This window comes from Narcine bancroftii, chromosome 12 (genome assembly GCF_036971445.1).
Source record: "Narcine bancroftii isolate sNarBan1 chromosome 12, sNarBan1.hap1, whole genome shotgun sequence".
Taxonomy (NCBI): Eukaryota; Metazoa; Chordata; class Chondrichthyes; order Torpediniformes; family Narcinidae; genus Narcine; species Narcine bancroftii.
The window spans coordinates 14,123,588-14,143,501 of record NC_091480.1 but is presented as its reverse complement, the minus strand read 5'-3'; the positions used below and the strand labels follow the sequence as shown (position 1 = coordinate 14,143,501).

The window sequence follows — 19,914 nt, the reverse complement described above, 5'->3', positions numbered from 1 at the left end:
CACCAGAGGCAGTTTCCACGGTCGTTCTTAAATGGCCATTCAGGGAAAGATATCGATCATTAACTCCCTGTGCCTTTTTAAAGCCCTCTCGATGCAAATGTTCTTTTCAGCATTCTCTGATGGGGAGAAAACTTTTTTTTTAAAACTGCGCACACTTTAATTATCCAAATGTTTGGGCCCATTGAACATGTGAAGGGAGGACATTTGCTCTATCATCTTATTTCCCCCATTAATTATGTTTACCTCATTTAAGCTCACAGCAAAATTAAGCTTCCAAATGGATATTTTCAGTTGAGTGAAAACAAGCTTGTAATGGTTGTGGAGATCAGATTAACTCATTCAGATGCTTGTCTTTCTTAGAAATTCTTTGGAGCAAATCTTGATACAGCAACACTGGCTGCTGTTGGGCAAAACATAGCCTTGTTAGTAACACCTTTGCTTCAGTTCCGATGCTGAAACCCTTATGCACATTCTTACTGACCCTAATTTAATTAAGCGAATACAATCCTCGTTGGACTCTCACTTTGCTGTATGTGAACTTGAGATGATCAAAACCCTGCTCATCTCTCCAAGTTCCCTGGCTTCTATTCAATCAAACTTTGGTTTTAAACTTTCCCCTTTTGCAAATCTTTCCAAGCCTTTACCCCCATATCTTCCATATTTCCATACGATGCAGAGGAGACTATTTTGGGACATTCAGTCTATACTGGCTCCACAGACCAATCCATTCCTTCAGTTAATATTCTTGTCATATTTTCTTCCCTTTTCCCATCAACTCCACCTTGGGGTCTTCTATTCATCAACATATAGTGTGACCGTTCATCTAACAACCTGCACATCAGTAGGATGCAGGAGGAAGCCAGAGCACCAGGTGAAAACCTTCTGTCCTCCTATGTCCTCTTGCCCATTTGGCCTGTGCTTCTACCCCTTCTTCCTTCTCTCCTCCCTCACCTTTGTATTCAGACACCTGCCCACTTTTTGCTCATTCTTTGACAAAGGGCTCTGACTCAAAACATTTGTTATCCTTGGCTTCCTAGAAATGTAATGCTGAGTTTCTCCAGCACGTTATTGCATTGTATTGAGAGTGATGCTTGATCTCCGAAGGTGTGAGGCAGCACATCTACTGACTCAGTGGCTGTGCTGTCCGACAGTTCGCTGAGATCTTTGCCTTCTTTCTATTCTGGCTTCCTGCACAGTTGCAGCTTTAAGCATTCACCACTGACAGTCATGCCTTAAACGTACAAGGCTCTACAACTTGAATTTCCCCACCCCCACTCTGTTTCTCCACCCTTAAAAATCTAACTCGTCCATGATATTTGGGTCAAAGATATTTGTCCCTGCGCGCCACAGTTTTAAATTTGTAATCAAACTATTTACATGTGATTGAAGTGCACATTCCAGATTTGATTCAAAATTATTTCTATACATTTTGGTTTGACCATGTAGAAATCACAACACCTTTTATACATAGTTCCCCCATTTCAGGGCACCATAATGATTGGGACGTTTGGCTGCTCAGATATGTTTAATTGCTTAATTGATGCCAGTATAAGTAAGCTAGGCTTTCCTTTAAGCATCCATTTGTCAACATGAGGACCAGAGCTGTGGCAATGAAAGACAAAGAAGCCTTCATGAGGCTAAAGAACAAGAATAAAATAGTAAGAGACATTGCTCTAACCTTATGATCACCAAGATCAACTGTTTGGAACATCATTAAGAAGAAGGAGTGTACTATTGACCTCAGTAATTACAAAGGGACTGGTAGGCCAAGAAAGGCCTCCATTGCTGATAACAGAAAACTTTCATCTGTCCAACAGAAACATTCTTCAGGAGCCAGGTGTGGATGTGTCTATGACTTCTGTCCACAGAAGACTTCATGAACAGAAATAGAGAGGCTGCACTGCAAAATGGAAACCACTAGTTAGCCACAGAAACAGGATGGCCAGATTCCAGCTTGCCAAGAAATATTTAAAAGAGCCTGGAGAATGCTGGGAAAAAAAGGTCTTGTGGGCAGTTGACACCAAAGCCTGCATGAGGGTGAGAGCAAGAGCAAAGTGTGGAGGTGTAGAGAAACTGCCCAAGATCCAAAGCATATCAACTTATTTGTGAAATATGGTGGAGGGGGTGTTATTCCCTGGGCATGTATGGCTGCCACAGATACTAGTACATTTATCTTCATTGATGATGTAGTTGCTGATGCCAGTAGCAAAATAAATTCTTTTTCTTTTCTTTTCTTTCTTTGGCTTGGCTTCGCGGACGAAGATTTATGGAGGGGGTAAAAAGTCCACGTCAGCTGCAGGCTCGTTTGTGGCTGACCAGTCCGATGCGGGACAGGCAGACACGATTGCAGCGGTTGCAAGGGAAAATTGGTTGGTTGGGGTTGGGTTTTTCCTCCTTTGCCTTTTGTCAGTGAGGTGGGCTCTGCGGTCTTCTTCAAAGGAGGCTGCTGCCCGCCAAACTGTGAGGCGCCAAGATGCACGGTTTGAGGCGTTATCAGCCCACTGGCGGTGGTCAATGTGGCAGGCACCAAGAGATTTCTTTAGGCAGTCCTTGTACCTTTTCTTTGGTGCACCTCTGTCACGGTGGCCAGTGGAGAGCTCGCCATATAATACGATCTTGGGAAGGCGATGGTCCTCCATTCTGGAGACGTGACCCATCCAGCGCAGCTGGATCTTCAGCAGCGTGGACTCGATGCTGTCGACCTCTGCCATCTCGAGTACCTCAACGTTAGGGGTGTGAGCGCTCCAATGGATGTTGAGGATGGAGCGGAGACAACGCTGGTGGAAGCGTTCTAGGAGCCGTAGGTGGTGCCGGTAGAGGACCCATGATTCGTACCATGACCCATGATACTAGTACATTTATCTTCATTGATGATGTAGTTGCTGATGCCAGTAGCAAAATAAATTCTAAGATGTACAGAAACATCTTATCTGCTCAAGTTTGAGAAAATGCCTCCAAACTCATTGGTGCTTTATCCTACAGCAAGACAATGATCCCAAACATGTTGCTAAAGCAAAAAAGTCATTTTTCCGAGCTGAATACTGGAAAATACTTGAGTGGCTAAGTCAGTTACGTGATCGAAGTTCAATTGAGCATGTCTTTCATAAGCTGAAGAGAAAACTTAAGGGCATAAGCCCCTGAAACAAGCAGGAGCTGAAGATGGCTGCAGTAGAAGCATGGCTGAGCATCACCAGAGAAGATACTCAGCACCTGGTGATGTCTCTGAAACACAGACTTCAGGCAGTCATTGCATGCAAGGGATATGCAACAAGGTACTAAACAGGACTACTTCAATATATAGACCATTGCTGTGTCTCAAACTTGATGGTGCCCTGAAATGAGGGGACAATGTATAAAAAAATGCGATAACATTTCTACATTGTCAAACTACAATCTATATAAATAACCTTGAATAAAACTTGAAATGTACTCTTTAATCACATGAATAGTATGATTACAAATTTAAAATTGTGGTGCACAGGGGAAAATAAAATGTTTCTATATAAGGCAAATTATTAATATTGCTTCCAATTAATGAAGATAAATTACTGTTTCTTTTCCTAAAGCAGGCATCATTAATTTTTATTGTTTAGAAACTGTGACTGTTTAGAAACAGTCCAGACCTGAATTTGTGTTAGAATATTAAGCATGAATTGTGTACCAATAGTAGGTGCAGTGTATAATTAGTCAACTGATGTCTGATATGGAAGATGTGCTCTGCTCTGTGCTTGGCTAGTCACTATTCTCTGTGTCATGCTCTATTTTCGGGCCAGGATGGTGAGCAAGACACCTGTTCCAAGAGCCCAGTGACAGCAGCTCTGGATGTAGTTACTAGAAAGGTGTGGGAGGGACCAGCAGTGATTTGTGTTTGACTTCCTTCCCTGTGGAGCAGTTTCTAGCCTTTGCTTGATGTCTGCTCCAATAGCCCCTTTGAACCTACTGTGTCATTAATTGCCACAGCAATGCAAGTTGCCAATGCTTTCTTAATGCCAAAGTCCCACTGTGTCACAGGCCAGCTGCCTAGAGACCAATTCATCATGTTATTCAAATAAAGATTAACTTGATTAGCCAAACATTACTGTATTCTTATAACTCCATTGTTTGAAAAGTTAAGTATTATTAAAAATGGTCTTTGACACCATGGTTTCCTTTATGATGTCTGTTTGATAGATGGAGATAGTCATTGACCTAAATTATTGACCAGTTATCAGAACCAGGATTCAAGAGGTTGCTGAGGGCAAGAATGACTCCTAAAGGGGCATGGGTGCTATCAAATCAGAGGCTTGGACCTGGAGTTCGAGGAATTGAACAGGGGTTTGTGTGGCTGCAGGAGCACTGGAGGTAAATTTATGGACACTCATTGCTTTTGAAAGGACTCTCTTTTGCTTCTCTTTCTTTTATTGTAGGGATGTCAGGTGGTGCTCGTGGAAACTCTTTGTCTGCCTTATGGCAGGTAAAAGTTAAAGTACCGTATTTGATGGGAAATAGGACCCTTTTTTTCCCCAAAAGTTGCCTCAGAAACCACCCTGGGTCCTATATGTGAAAATGACATCTGCTGCTGCCATTTGGTGCCGCCATTTTGCACCAAGATGGTGACAGGAGGAAAGCACTCAAACTAGTCGCCTGTGCTTTCTGTAGTTGCCGCCTCTCACTTCCCCCACTAAGAAGGATCGCTCTCAGGAAGAAGCCCTCCAGCTCGGTAAGAAGCCCGCCCGCCCTGCCCCTCATTTAATCTGTTGGGGGGGTGGGGTGCAATGCTCGTCAAACGAGGCCTGATCATCGACGCCCAGAGCTCTCTCGAAGTATGGTGAGAGGGAGGGAGTGAGTAACAGGACCCTGGAGCAATTGAATGAGGTAAATACACTAAAACAATTTTTCCTGAAATCTCGCATTAAAAATGGGGGGGGGGGGGGGGTCCCTAAATGCCAGTGGATCCTATATGCTGTCAAATATGGTATATCATGCATATTACATAATTATGTATTATTACGCTACAATAAAAGGAACCTGTGTTATTTCCACTTCTCTCTCCACAGATGTTGCTTGACTGATTTTCAACATTTATTTGGTTTGCAGGATGGCTGGAAGAGAAGAGGAGAAAGGACCATTATTAGGGCACACTGCAGCCCTCAACTGAATACAACATTTTCAAATAACCAGCTTGTTTCAGGACAGTCTATTCTGGTTTAAGGATTGCAGAACTTTATCTTGGTTTTTCTCTCATTCCAGATGCTGCCTGCTCTCATTTCTTTTACAGTAAAAGTCCCAAAATCTGGACTGCTCAGTACTTTTAAAATTCAAATTTAAGGAGGAATAAAGAAGAGATGAACAGGTAAATTTTGATAATTTATTCAATGGAAAATGCAGAAAGAAAAATGAAGTCAACACATGTTGCCACTATGTGTCTGGAGCACTTGCGCATGCATGCGTGAATACAAGAGACCGCTAAATTTTAAAAGTTTGAAAAGTCTGGATTCTCAGAGGGTCCAGATTTCTGGCACCTGGATTTTTGGACTTTTACTTTTCTTTACATTTCCAGCAACTGTAGTGCTTAGTCTCAGGATTGTATTTTTTTAAATTAATTCCCTTTGATCACACATCCTTCAGACCATTAAAAAGCCTTAGTAAAAACAAAAAACATGCTGGAGGAACTCAGCAGGTCTCGCAGCGTTAATGGGAGGTAAAGATATAGAACAAACATCTTGGGTCTGAGCCCTTCATCAAGGTGTGACCAAAACACAGGCACCACATGTGAATGAAAAGGCTGGGGGCAGGCAGGGCAGGGCACAGGACAACAGGTGATAATACGACAGGAAAGGTGAGAATTGATCGGGGAGGGAGAGGGGTGCTCTGTGAATGCAGACCTGGTGGAATGGAGGGAGAGAGAGAGAGAGAGAGAGAGAGAGAGAGAGAGAGAGAGAGAGAGAGAGGGAGGGAGGGGGAGAATGAGAATGTCCTTTCACAAGTAAGGAGACCAGAACAGCTCGCAGTACTCCAGATATTGCTGGACCACTCCCTTGTACAGTTGCAGCATAACGTCCCTGTTCCTCAATTCAATCCCTCTAGCTATGAAGGCTAACGTTTCATTTGCCTTCTGGATAGTCTGCTGTACCTGCAAATCAACCTATTGCAATTCATGCTCAAGCCCTCCCAAGTCCTTCTGCACAGCAGTATGCTACAATCGTTTGCCATTAAATTAATAATTTCTTGTGTCTTATTTTAACTATCCATTCTATTTCTATATACAATATTTAAGGCAAGTATCATATATTTTCATTCTTTCTCAATGCCCCTTCATTCAAAAATCTTTTTCAATCTCTTTAAGTTCATGTTCATTAGCATCTGACTACACATCCAAGCTGATGAAACTTCTTAAGTGACGAAGGTCACAATACACAGTATGGCCTCAGTGGGGTTGGTTTATTCGGTGAATGGGAGTGAGGGAAAAACTTCAAGGATAATTTTGCTTTAGGGATTTTGTGTGGCCTCCATCGGTGGTGGGAGGGATTACTGCAACACAATATATTATCCCTTTGTCACAGGTGTATCTGAGCAGAAAACAAAACACTTGCATTTTTTGGGTTCTTGTGCAAATGAGGCAGATGCCTTCTATCAGTAGCCTTTTTCACACTGGCTAACCAGTAGACCGGCTGTTCAGTAAACCGGGGTTAAGGAAATCGTTTTTGCCATTCACAGTGGACTACCGTAAACCGGTCCTTTCACACTCATCACAAGGTATCCCCAGGGATAGGGGATTCTATTCTCCACCGATGGCGTTTGAGTGACACATCTAGTGATGGTGGACCTGCCCTAAATCCTGATCAATGTATTATGATCTTGCATTTGAACAAAATTAATCATGCCTAATTATAGTATAATCAAGCATTATGAACAGCACAGTATGAGCCCTTCATTCCCTGTTGTTGTGCCAACCTACATAAACCTTCATAATTTTATAAAAGACCATGGGAAAGTACAGTGGCACAATTTATAAACACTGTGGGGAAAGTCCTAGCGGGCAATAGTGCTTAATTTGTAAAGATTGTTGGAAAGAGGGACCTGCCCTCCCAGAATTCTGTGCAGCAGGCTGTATGCACAGAACACTCATGGAAGGGTTTCTTTGCTGCAAGGAATTCAGGGAAGGCAGATCTGCCAACTCCCTCTCCCGCTGTGACTTTCCCATGGACGTTTAGTCATTTATAAAGGTTTATATTAGGTCGGCAAAGTTTATACCTTTTTAATCTTTTGTTTCCTTCACGTTCCTGCACAAGCAAAAACGCAATCAACATGTCAATATATACACACAAAGATTAGCGTATACAGAGCCGTTGTCATACCCACGCTCCTGTTCGGCTCCGAATCATGGGTCCTCTACCGGCATTACCTACGGCTCCTAGAACGCTTCTATCAGCGCTGTCTCCGCTCCATCCTCAACATTCACTGGAGTGACTTCATCACCAACATCGAAGTACTCAAGCTGGCAGAGTCTGCAAGCATCGAATCCATGCTGGGCTGGGTGGGTCACGTCTCCAGAATGGAGGACCATCGCCTTCCCAAGATCGTGTTATATGGCGAGCTCTCCACTGGCCACCGAGACAGAGGTGCACCAAAGAAGAGGTACAAGGACTGCTTAAAGAAATCTCTTGGTGCCTGCCACATTGACCACCGCTAATGGGCTGATCTCGCCTCCAACCGTGCATCTTGGCGCCTCACAGTTCGGCGGGCAGCAACCTCTTTTGGAGAAGACTGCAGAGCCCACCTCACTGACAAAAGACAAAGGAGGAAAAACCCAACACCCAACCCCAACCCACCAATTTTCCCTTGCAACCGTGCCTGCCTGTCCCGCATCGGACTTGTCAGTCACCAACGAGCCTGCAGCAGACGTGGACATACCCCTCCATAAATCTTCGTCCACGAAGCCAAGCCAAAGAGAGAAAGAATATACCAGGATACCCTATGTCCCTTTCACACGAGGCTAATCGGCATGCAGCTGTCATGTGAAGCTGGGGGTGATACAACTTATCTAGATAGTATCATCTGCAGCATCTGATGATGACTGCGTGCCGATTAAGGAGCTCTCACACTGGACCCTTAACCAGTAGATTGGCCGACAAGGTGCCAGTGTGAAAGAGGCTAATGTATATTCTAGATGGTTTAGGGCCTTAGGCACTGGCTGTTGATTCACACTGCATCAATTTACATTTCCAGCATTTCCTGAGCCTATCTTCAATGGCCTTGTTTTCAAATGTACCTGCCACATTTTTAATGACATGGTTCAAGTCTAAGATGTTTCCTGTCCCTTGGAAATGACTACTTTGTCAGTCTGGGAAATTTAACTCGTATTTTGGAAATGACTACTTTGTCAGTCTGGGAAATTTAACTCAGATTTTGGAAACGACTGCGTCCAGTCCTTGAAAATTCATACTCGAGGCTGACTGAAGTATAAACCAATTTGGAAACAACTGCTTGCTAGTCCAGGAAATTTAATGCACATTTTGGAAATGACTGCCTGCTAGTCTGAGAAATTTTGCTCTCATTAGGAACAATACCGTCTGAGAAACATTTAGGCAATCAGGCTAGGGAAATGGGACAGGCTATAGACAAAAGCAATGGGAGTACCCCAGTGCAGCAGATGTGTTTTCTGCATCCAAACCATGGAAAACAAGATAGTCTCCTGTCAGTACTTTTGAATAAAAGACTGGGAGATAAGGCGTGGCCAGCAGGAGGAATGTGAAACATAAGGCAGCATAATTCATCTGGGGGAAAAAAAACAAGCTAAGAAATGGAAAAAGAGGATTAGGGAATGGAAAGAGGAAGCCCACAAGAAGCGGGATGATGAACAAAATAAGAGGTGGAGCGAAAACGGGAGCCGCAGGGGGATAGGGATATGCACTCAGAATGGAGAACATAAATCCTGGCAGATTTGACAGTCAGAATGTGAATGGCACGACAAACAGCAGGAGAGGAAAGACGGGGAGAAATGACAAAAATGGCAGATGTTTAATAAAGCACCATAAGAAAAGTACACCTAAGGACCACTTGTCAGGCATAACCACTCTATTTGTGAGACCTGCCCTCCACCCAGCAGCCCCACCACACTCAGACCCAGAAGGAGAACAAAAAGAGAGAATGAATGATGTGGGGTGACAGCCAAAACAGTGAGAATGTGCCCAAAGCAAGTAAGTAAAAAGGATAACAGACTATTACCAGACAGAAACCCAAGGGCACATTCAAACTAGCTCGACACCATGGAACTATACCCTCCCTGGAAACCTCAAGAGAGGATACATATCCCAAATGAGATAAAGACTCTCAGTTTTGTAAAATGCATACTCAACCAGCTTCCCTCCCCACCAGGAAACAGTAGAGGAAAAGAGGACCCACTATGCCCACCAATGAAATGAACCCACCCACCCGCTATACCACCTAGCAGTAGATGCTTCAATTGTAGAGGAAGAGGACACTGGTGTAGGAACTGCCCCACTAATAATGAGACAGGCAATTGTCCCCTTTTTTACCTCTTGGCACCCCTTTTGAACAAAGGAAGCAACTACATGTCTGGTATATTGACCCTGACCTTGATAACCAAAAGCAACCTGATAATGATTGGCACTCCCGGCCTATCATCCCCATGCAGTATATTTTTTAATAGATTCTGAGATTAAACTTTCCTTCAGGAGTTACAGAAACTAACCATTTGAAAGAGCTGCATATATCAAGCTAAAAGGTGTTAGAGAGAAAACTTCCAAATGTCACAACAGAAGCCCTGTAGTTTTCATTGCTCAATTCTGATCAATACTTAAATAAATATTAAATGGTATATTTGAAGGCCACAAATGGTTAAAATTTAAATGAGGAACAGTCCAGCGCTAACTATAGAATGTGAAACTGGTATTCACTGTTAAAATATTAGCCAGTGGGGAAAAAAACGTGCACAATTTATATCATGGGAAAATACAGACGCAAATGATTTATTTAAAAAAATTGAATGTGAGCAGATCGCAACAAGGTGTTCTGTTCACTTCACTTATACTCTCTTCCCCAGACCCCCACCTTAGAGAGTTGTTTGCTATCCTGTGGTAACTGATTTAACCCTTTGTTGTTCTGCTCATCTGTATGTGCATCTTAAGTGCTGTTTCATTCCTACTGAGCCCTCGTTAAATTTTCTACTTTTCCCACTAAGCTTACTCTTTCTACTCGAAGATAAAACATACTATTGACCAGAACAAGCAACTAATTACCAATTCTTAGAACACAGAAAATAAAACTTTTTAGGCATTAAAAAAGAGACAGTTGTTTATCAGTGCCTTTTTTTTCTCCCCTGCAGACTCACTTCTGAAACTTTCATACATTACTTCATCATGTTAGAAGGGGAGCACGAAGAAGCTGAGATGATTTGCCAGGCCCACAGCAAGTCTCTGGACAACTGAGACAGTGAGAAAATTAAAAGCTGCTTTCTTTTGCCTGACAAACCGGATTTGCCAGACATGATACAGTGGAAGGATATCTCTGCCATTGAGAAACAATGGTGGGAATGGAAAGATTGTGCCCCATCCCGATACTCAGTTATAGATTATGCTGGCCGGCCAAACATGTACAGAACCTGATGTCATTGTTACTTGATTATGTGAACAATTATACTCACATTGGCAAGGTGGGAATGATAAATATTACTGTAAATGAATGATAAATTACTGTAAATACCTCACTGCAGACAAAAAGAAAAAAAGAACAAAGAAATGCTTCATCCAATAACATAATGTCGGTAAAGGGACATCGTGCCAGCAGGGACGTACCTCTTGCCATGAGGCCATTTTCTTGTTTATAATTAACCAGTTTTGTTTAGAATCAGATTTGACTGAATTATCGTGAGTGCATTGCTGTAAATATTGCTGCTATAATTGTTAAAATGATACTTTAAATAATTGTTAAGACAATACTTCTTTGACTATTAGTTTAAAATTTTCTTAAGGGAAATAATTCCCTGCTATGGACCACTTGAGGCATTGAGTTCAGATAATGGTCCTCACTTTGTAGCCAAGGTAAACAAAGAATTGTGTAAGGAATTGGGGATCCTGGAATAATTCCACTATTTCCATCAAACCCAGACAGCAAGAATAGTGGAATATGTGAATAAAACATTTAAAAAAAATAAACTGACAAAATTGACTGAGGAAACAGGGCTAAAATTGGTTAAAAAATGCTACCCCTAACATTGTTTAAAATGTGGGTGGCACCACAGGCGAAGTCAGGGCCATCTGCTCCAGAGATGGACCACGGACAGCCAAGATGAACACCTTGGGGAGCAAAAGTCCGCACCACCAGTATGATGGATTTTTATCATTAGGCGATGACGTGAGTAATCTATCTAAGACTTTTCGAATGGTGCATTCACAGGTACATCAATCACACCTAAAGAAGGGTGATCTAACAGATTGACGTGGTGAGCATCCTAACGCCGAATCTGAAAATGACATCCTCATGAGGAAGTGGGATCGGAAGAAACTCAGTGGGGAAGAGCCATTCCAGGTGCTGTTAACAACGACTGCAGTAAAGCTTGAAGGACAGCCTCTCTGGATACACCAAACAGTCTGAAGGAAAAAGGCCCACCTAAAGACTTGTATTCTAACAGAGTGGAAAAAAAGAATCCACCTACAACAGGAGGGATTTATTGTTTTAGACTTTTAGATGCCTTGACATTTGAATTGAATGCCAGAGTCATGACTGAAAAGGGAATTTTGGGTGACAGAATAATACCTTTTTAAATGTGTCTTACTTGTATGTTGATAAGATGAATGCTTATAGTTGTTGAATCTATTCCCATATTCTAACCAACCCAATGGGAGGTATCCCTCACAGGACCTAGCCCCTACCCCATGTAGGAAGTGATAGAATGGATTTTTAAGACTAAACAGATCACAGAGAAGTGGAAGTAAGGATAGGAACATGTGGAGGACAGCAGGGTACAATATGACATCTTTTATTAAATGGTACCTACAGTTATATAACTGAGGAAGTTGATGTAAATTTTTTTACTGTATACAAGGAGACATATTATCTTTGACATAGGACACAGCTGATGATCAATTGGATGTGGTCATGTAAATTAGGATATGTGGTTACCCCATACCTTATGTACAGAAGCTACACCAATACCCTGATTGGCCAGAGGTAACTAGGTTCAGGATGAAGAGAGGTATCTCTAGGATGTGTGTGAGACCAACCATTCACAGGTAATTATTAAAGACTAAAACTCAGGCATACAGATCGTGGATGTTAATGTGTATTAGAAACAATCTTTCTAGACTTTTGCCAATTTCCTCTGCAAGAAATTATATCTTTTAATTATGACTTGTACTTTAACTCTCTTTAGAAAGGAAAATGTAAAACATATGCTTGCAACAATGGGTTCAACAAGATATCTATCAAATTTGTATGCAAGAATATGCCTTAAATATTGTACTATTCCACTTGAACCTTCGAATGAGATTCTGGTATTAACTAGGGTGACACTGGGCCTACCTGACATTAATATCACTTATTCCCGCTAGTGTAATTGTTATAAAGGTGTTTGTATTGGTCTATGGTTCTTGTGTTTATCCTTCTATCTTGACAGTGGGGTCAAGTTATCAGAGGTATCAAGCACATGGTTCGAGTTTAGAAAGTAATTTGTTGCAGGTGATTTTGCTGCCAAGATAAAGCCTCTATTTGCACAAAGCTTTCTGGCCCTGGACTGCATATAGGCTAACCTCCGCACAGTTTTAACCTACTTTAAAACCGACAAGAGTCTGATCCCGTGCTTGCTTTTCCTGGCTGGAGCTCCTCCTTTCTGTGTTTGCCTTGAATTCACTGTGTTTTGTGGCAACATCCTTGCGTGGTTAACCTTGGCTGCTTTCATCACCAGCCATGCTTGTCAAGATCCATGGGCATTGTTCGCCACTTTCCATATTTGCAGCTATTTCCGTGATTGCTGCATTCGGGGAAGTTCATTTCTTGTTGAGCTTTTTCACACCCATGGGTGTGGAAAAGCCTCACCCTCTCTTATTCCTCTATTGAGAGATTATGTAGTTAAACACACTGTCTGTCAATAGTCCCAGTTCTAATTTCTTCCCCTTCAGAATTTACAGCTTTGCAACTTTCCATTTCACTGGTGTCTTGCCCGATGTTCTAAACGCAAACATTTATGAGAGACATCCTGCCTCCCTTACTTAGTGTAGTTAAACTTCTTCCTTTCTCCCCCTGCAGTACTGAACAGTACAACACTTTCCCCAGCATGAGTCTGTCACATACTCCCAAGTGTAAGGTAAAACATCATGAGATGGGAATGTGCAGGGCTGTAACAAGATGTGAATGCATCCTTGTACTTACAAGATAAGAGAGACATTGATGGATTGAGAGGCAGGAAGCTAGCAGGGAAAGGATAGCAACAGTTTTAGTCATTGGACAAGTAATGATATGATGATGTTCTAAGCACATATCCAAGGGTATAAAAAATCACCATTTTGCTGATAACGGCAGAATGCATTCTCCGACTAACATGGTTAGTCGCAAGTGTTACAATCCGGTAATAAAGAACAAAGAACCCTGATTTCGACTCAGTCTGGTGTTTGTCTCACTCATTCATGAACAAAGCAGACCTAACACAAGTTATAGCCCATGAGTTTATAGAGTTGCCCTTTTCTCCTTTGATGCAGATTTAATCATTTCCACATGTCTTTGGATTGCTTCAAGCTAGGCTTCACAGTATTTTTGTCATCAGAGAGTGCATTTCTTTCATTGGTTGGACTTGGATGACTTTGTTCATTCTTGTATAGAATTTAGATGGCCATGTATCTTCACTTAACATGCACTTTGCCTTTGTGCAAAAAGAACAAGCATGTTACAGGACATTGGTGAATTATTTTTGTTTTATTGGAGGATTGTCATGAAAGCAAATTGTCACCTTTAGGCTTTTAAAGTTAAAAGCCTGTCTTGCTCTATCAGGCCTGTAACTCGTCTACTCTGGAAGCAATGTGCCTGAGTTTTTGCTGTTCAGTTCAGTATTATATGACAAACAATTTGCTTCCCAAAGAGTGAAATGCATCAGGAACCATTTCTATGCTAGTTATACCTCCCGAAGAATTCATCCAGCACTTCCTATTGTTAGATTTGCAGAGATTAGTCAAGTTACGTCATTCCCACTGGACGTCTCTACAAGGGAGAGACTGGACGCAGATTGGGAGATCGCTTTGCTGAGCGCCTTGGCTCTGTCCACTGCAATAGCAGGGATTTCAATTCCCCGCCTTATTCCCTTGCAGATATGTCTATGTCCATGATCTCAAGCACTGCCAGACTGAGACCACCTGCAGGTTGGAGGAGCAACACTTCATATCTCGACTGGGCACCCTCCAACCAGATGCTATTACAATTGACTTTGGTTTCTGTTAAGAGCCCCCACTTTTCATCTTTCCTCTAGTTTTACCACCACCCAAGCCCCCACACACATGCTGCCTTTCCTGTAGCTCTGTCCCTCACTCTTCCCTTTTCCCTCTGTCTCCTTTACCTCCATTCTGCATTCACAGAGCCAAATGGTTCCCACACTTACCCCTATCAATTCTTACCTTCCTGCTCTCTTGGCCTCTTCTCCATATCCATTCATTTCCTTTAGTCTCTTGGCCTGTACACCTTCCCCTGCTATTTCTTTTATTCAGACATTGCCCGCTTTCTCATACCAGAGTCCCAGAAATTTCTTTCCTAGCTTCCCACAGCATCCTGGGACATGCTCAGTCAGGTTCTGTGGATTTAACCATGTTAACCACCTCAGGACCATTAGCAACTTGTCCTTCATCAGGTCAATATGTGGCAGGATATCACTTCTCTTCCCTGAATTCACTCACTTCCAGGGCCACCATGGTAAACACAGATGGGAAGCATTCATTGAAGACCTCACCCATTTCCCATGTTCTACATTCACTTGGTGAGTGGTTAGAGGGTGGAACTTGCTAGCACCCAGAGTGGTTGACCATACATTTAAAAGAAGCTTGAGAGATGGAAGTGCAAGAAAGTGATAAAAGGATAAGGAGATCAGTTGAGATTAAACAAATTGGTCTGCATCTGTATTAGCAGTTCAAGTTCATTACCATTTGACTGTACATGTACAACAAAAGGACCACAGTGTAGACACACGCACACCCACCCAGCTAGAGGGGGAGCTGGGGGAGTGACCTCTTCCCTGAGCATTCATCAAAAGTGGCGCCTTAACCCCATCCCCACCCCAGTCTGAAGCTGCCACCACAACCTCTCATCCCCAGCCCAATGGTGCAGCCACCCCCCTCAAGTCCTACATTGTCGCCATCCCCCCCACCCCCGGTCCAACACCGCTGCCACCCACTAGTCCGCTGCCACTGCCAGCAACACCCCCCCACCACACCCGCCCGCGGTTTGCTGCTGCCAAAACATCAGTGCAGCCTGCCATTCAACCACTGACTCACCGTCTGGACCAGGGATGGTAAAAGGTTGCTTTACAAATGTCTAATGAATGTAAAATTATTTGATACGTATTGTGGTGCCTTTTTCATGTGTTCACTCCTCCTAACTTTAGAACCTGGCTATGCTCCTGACACACACCATATACAGTAAAATCCCCATTATCCAGAATTCAAGCAACTGGCAAAAGAATTGTGAAAAATAAATAGGTAAAAAAAACCCCAAAAATTTAAAATCAGTGTCCCCTAGCCCATCCACACAACATGCAATGTCAATTAACGGCAAATTTCATTTATCCGGCATCTACCAATCCCCATAGGTGCCAGGTACCATGGGAAATAGAATTCAAAATAAATATATATACATATTTTGAAATTATTTACTCAGTTCTAAGATAATTGTTCTTCAATCTCATAGCCTGTGGGAAGAAGATATTTCCCAGTTGGACATTCCTGATTTTGAAGCTCCTGTACCTCCTTGATGGCATTTGGTCAAAGATACTGTGTAGAATGGCCTATGCAGAGATAATCTTGTGACTTCCATCCCCTGTCCTTTCTTTTGCTCCTTTTGCAGAATGGCAAAATTTAATCTGGTAGCCCATGAAGGGGTTAAGAAACTAGGCTTCAAACTAGCCCCTGTATTGGTTTACAAATGCAAAGTCAATTATATTTCAGCTCATGGCTGACAGCAAACCTTTCCCCAACCAGTACCAGTTTTGTAATCTGTGCACAAGGATATCTGATCTTGGATGCAGGAATAGCTTTCATTCGGTCAGGTGTAACAGTAACATGGCTTCACAGGCCACTGTGACTTCTTTGTCATAAAGACCAGAAATGATATGAAATGAAATTTGTAAACGCTATTCCATGGAGCAAGAAGCCAAGTATCTCGAGCATGCTTTCAGGTGAAGCACGGGCAATTTAAAGCCTGAAACATGTTACAAAATATAAAGCAAGTTGCCCAGGTGTATAGGGCATTATTTTCTAGATTGCGTGGTGGAGAATAGTTCTCATGATGCTTGTGAGGGAAATAAATGTGAGAATAACTTCAGGCACAGTTCTAAAACTTGGGTTGATTGGATGCAGCAGAGACTGAATAATGCAAGAAAATGGCAAAATAATTGAATTATAAAAGGTTGATTACAATGACAGCTAATTACACAGAGACACAAAAAAGTGCCGAGCTGGAATCTTGCACAAGAAGCTGAAGGAACTTGATGGGGTTGGGCAGCATCCATGGAGAGAAAAGGACAGTCAGTGTTTCAGGTCATGTGTGTTAGGTCCCCTTAACGTTGGTAATCAATCTATCATGGCATCAAACTTTCCCCTTACACAATACCCCTGGGCAGCCCAGTTAGCAGAGTGACACAATTGACGTTACAGAGCCATTGATTGGGACCGGGATTTGAATCCCACGCTGTCTGTAAGGAGTTTGTACGTTCTCCCCATGTCTGCATGGGATTTCCCCGGGTGCTCCGCTTTCCTCTTGCGGGGGTTGTAAGTCAATTGGGCGGCATGATCTCGTGGGCCTTAAGTGCCTGTTACCATGCTGCATGCCTAAATTTGAACCCCCAACATAAAGTTGCTGTCAGGCCAGCCAATCCTCGGTCTCAAATGGATGCTCAATGTCCAATGTCTTGTTGGTCTTTAGAAATGATCTTTTATGTCATTCATATTAATACAGTTATGATGCAAATGTGAAAGCTTCCCTGTTTTCCAGAGGATTATCCAACAGGTCGGACAGGAAATTATTACGAACAAAAGATAATCCATGTGCTTGCTCCTACCTGACCTCGTCAATCAAGGTTAGCCATCCCACAGGTGAGGATTGGCTCTCTTGAACACCTTGCCTCATTTGGGCATACCTGAGGCGCCCCCTCCAGCCACCACATGGAGCAGCTCTTCCTCTTTTTTCCCCTTTGAAATTGTAAGGTGTGTGGCAGTACAGGGTGGGGAGGCTATAGTTGGTGCATGCCTGTAGGACTGTCGTCAAGTCATCTGATTGTACAAGTACAACCCGATGAAACAGCGTTCTCCAGTCCTCAGTGCAAAACACGCAGACACAGTACATATGCAGGAGAAATTTTCATGTATACAAATAAAAAAAAATTGTTTCATGAATACTTAGATTTTTGATTTAGACATACAGCACGATGACAGACTATTTCAGCCCACGAGTCCATGCCACCCAATTTACACCCAATTAAGCTACATCCCCAGTACATTTCAAATGGGAGAAGGAATCCAGAGCCCCCAGGGAAAACCACATGCAGACATGGGGATTGAACCCCGGACCCGATTGCTGCTGTAATAGCATTACGCCAACCGTGCTGCCCCTAATATGAATAGGAAAGCCTTGGATGGTTTATGTGAGCAGTTCCTTTGGTCATTCAGTTGGTTGTGATTTATCCTTTATTGTCACCTTGTAACATATTTACAACTGATTATGGTGCCATGCCTGCTGGCCACCGAGAGGTGTCAGGTATCTTTTATACTCTCTTTTTACACTACCTGTGGGTACCATGGATTGTAGTGTCTCTTGGTTGTTTAGTTGCATCCACTGCAATGTGAACTTGTGTGTGTAAGTGAGTGCACCCCTCGTTCTGACTTCCCCTATCCGTTGATAAAAGCTGCTTTCAGGTACAGCGGGGGATTCTTGGAGCAGGCTATTATACCTACAGGAGAAGAGTTAGGTAGGTAAACCTCCTAGCCGGGTTCTCCACTTTCAGGTGGCCACCCGACAGCTGCATAGGTGTAGAATAGGCGGCTTTACAGTCGGGTATTGTGGCCACCTGAAAGTGGCTACAGGCTCTTTTTAAGTAAGCTGTGTTCAGACTTGTTACTCTGCGGACTTGCCCAATTTGTCCCTCACATCACAGATGTAAGATTAGGTTAAATAAAGACATATCACGTGCAAGATATTTCTCATCAGTTCTAGGTATTCTTGGGGCGTGAGCAACATTGATCCCAAAGGAGTTTAAACAGGCTCTTTCAGGTACAAAACATCACATTACTAATTTGACAGAAACCACAAGATTAAAATAACCATTTCCCAATCCTCAGAAAATGTTTCTTTTGCATTTACTTTTTAAACAGCCTGCTTCGAGTTACCAGCAGCCACCATGGATACTGCTGGGTTAGGGGAAAGGAATAAGGAAAACATGTTTTTTTTAAAAGGACAGAGGTGGATGAGGAATTACAAGCAAAGAAATCTGGTCCATTTATTTATGATCCAGGCAGATTAGTCTCAGGACTGTGGAGACCTGGTCATTGGAGGCTTCAGTCATCCAACGTATTTCCCTGTCTGTAAAACTCATTGCAAACCCAATAGAACACTGTGTGCATGTAATATAACTTTAATGCCAAAAACTTCTTGTTAGTTATCAGAGAGCAGATTCATAAAAGAATTCACATGGCAGAGTTGCCCTCTGTAATTAAAACACCCTTCATTGCTTCATTCCTTGTCCTCAGTTGGAAATCAAAAAGAAGGGCATAAACTGGATTTGCATTTAGTGAGGGATGGCTTGAATGTTGTAGAGATCCTGGAGCTTTTATTGGATAACTATTCAAGAGTAAAAGGGAAAAATGGTGGAAGAGTACTAAAATTGAATTAAAACTTAATGAGGTTTGAATTTTGTTTTAAGATGGTGGTTTATGTGACTAATATGATGATAGATGTAAGTTAGTTGATATTTGGTGAAGGTTTATCTCTATAGAGAAAGTTTTTTTTCATCTTTTTTTTCATGCTACAATTTTTTTTTAAAGAATTTATTATTGTTTAAGAATTTTTGTTACTAACTTTACTAATTTTTTATATTAAGTTTGAGTTAAATATATGTTTCATCTTAACTCCATTTGTTAAATATATGCATTTAAGTTTGATTTAAATATGTTTTTTAAGTCTGATATCTTAGTATTAATTACTTTTCTTTTTGTTAGTATTTTAATCGGTTATGTTTTTGGTTTTTTTTTGTAAGTGGGTTTTATTTCTCACATATATTATTAACTTTATTAATTCTTCACTCTTTATTTTGGGGGAAAAGGGGGGGTTGGACTAATTTGAGTTGGGTTATTAATGTGTAATAATTATTTGGGAGGGTATAGTTTATTTAGATTACTGATACTGTATTGTAATTTTATTATTTTATTCTTAATTTTTTTTAAATGTAATCCTATATGTTATTCATGTTATAAAATCTTAAATAAAGTTTTAAAAAAAAGAATGTTGTAGAGATCCTAACAGTCCCAGTTTAACAGTGATGGTGTTACATTTTGCTGCTCGACTTGAAAGAGGTGAGCAGTGACTCCTCAGTTTCGGGTGGGGAGCCCCGAGTGCCATTTTTCCTGCGGCTCCTCAGCACAGAGGCTAGCACTCCCGATGGCAATGTCACTGTTCGCGGGGGGGGGGAAGAACTAACCAAGGTCACAGGCTTCAGTTCACAGGTAGGCC

The 19,914-nt window shown here is 42.1% G+C and overlaps 1 long non-coding RNA gene across 1 annotated transcript in view; it reads right to left on the bottom strand.

The window, feature by feature from the left end:
• Positions 1 to 249: 249 nt before the first annotated feature.
• The window catches only part of LOC138747619 (uncharacterized), a 58,020-nt gene continuing 38,355 nt past the window's right edge, over positions 250 to 19,914 (bottom strand). Inside the window, exons 3-4 of the long non-coding RNA XR_011347580.1 lie at positions 5,008 to 5,081; positions 250 to 400 (exon numbers count right to left, since the gene is read on the bottom strand). This is a non-coding gene — a long non-coding RNA (uncharacterized lncRNA). The remainder of the gene's footprint in view (positions 401 to 5,007; positions 5,082 to 19,914) is intronic.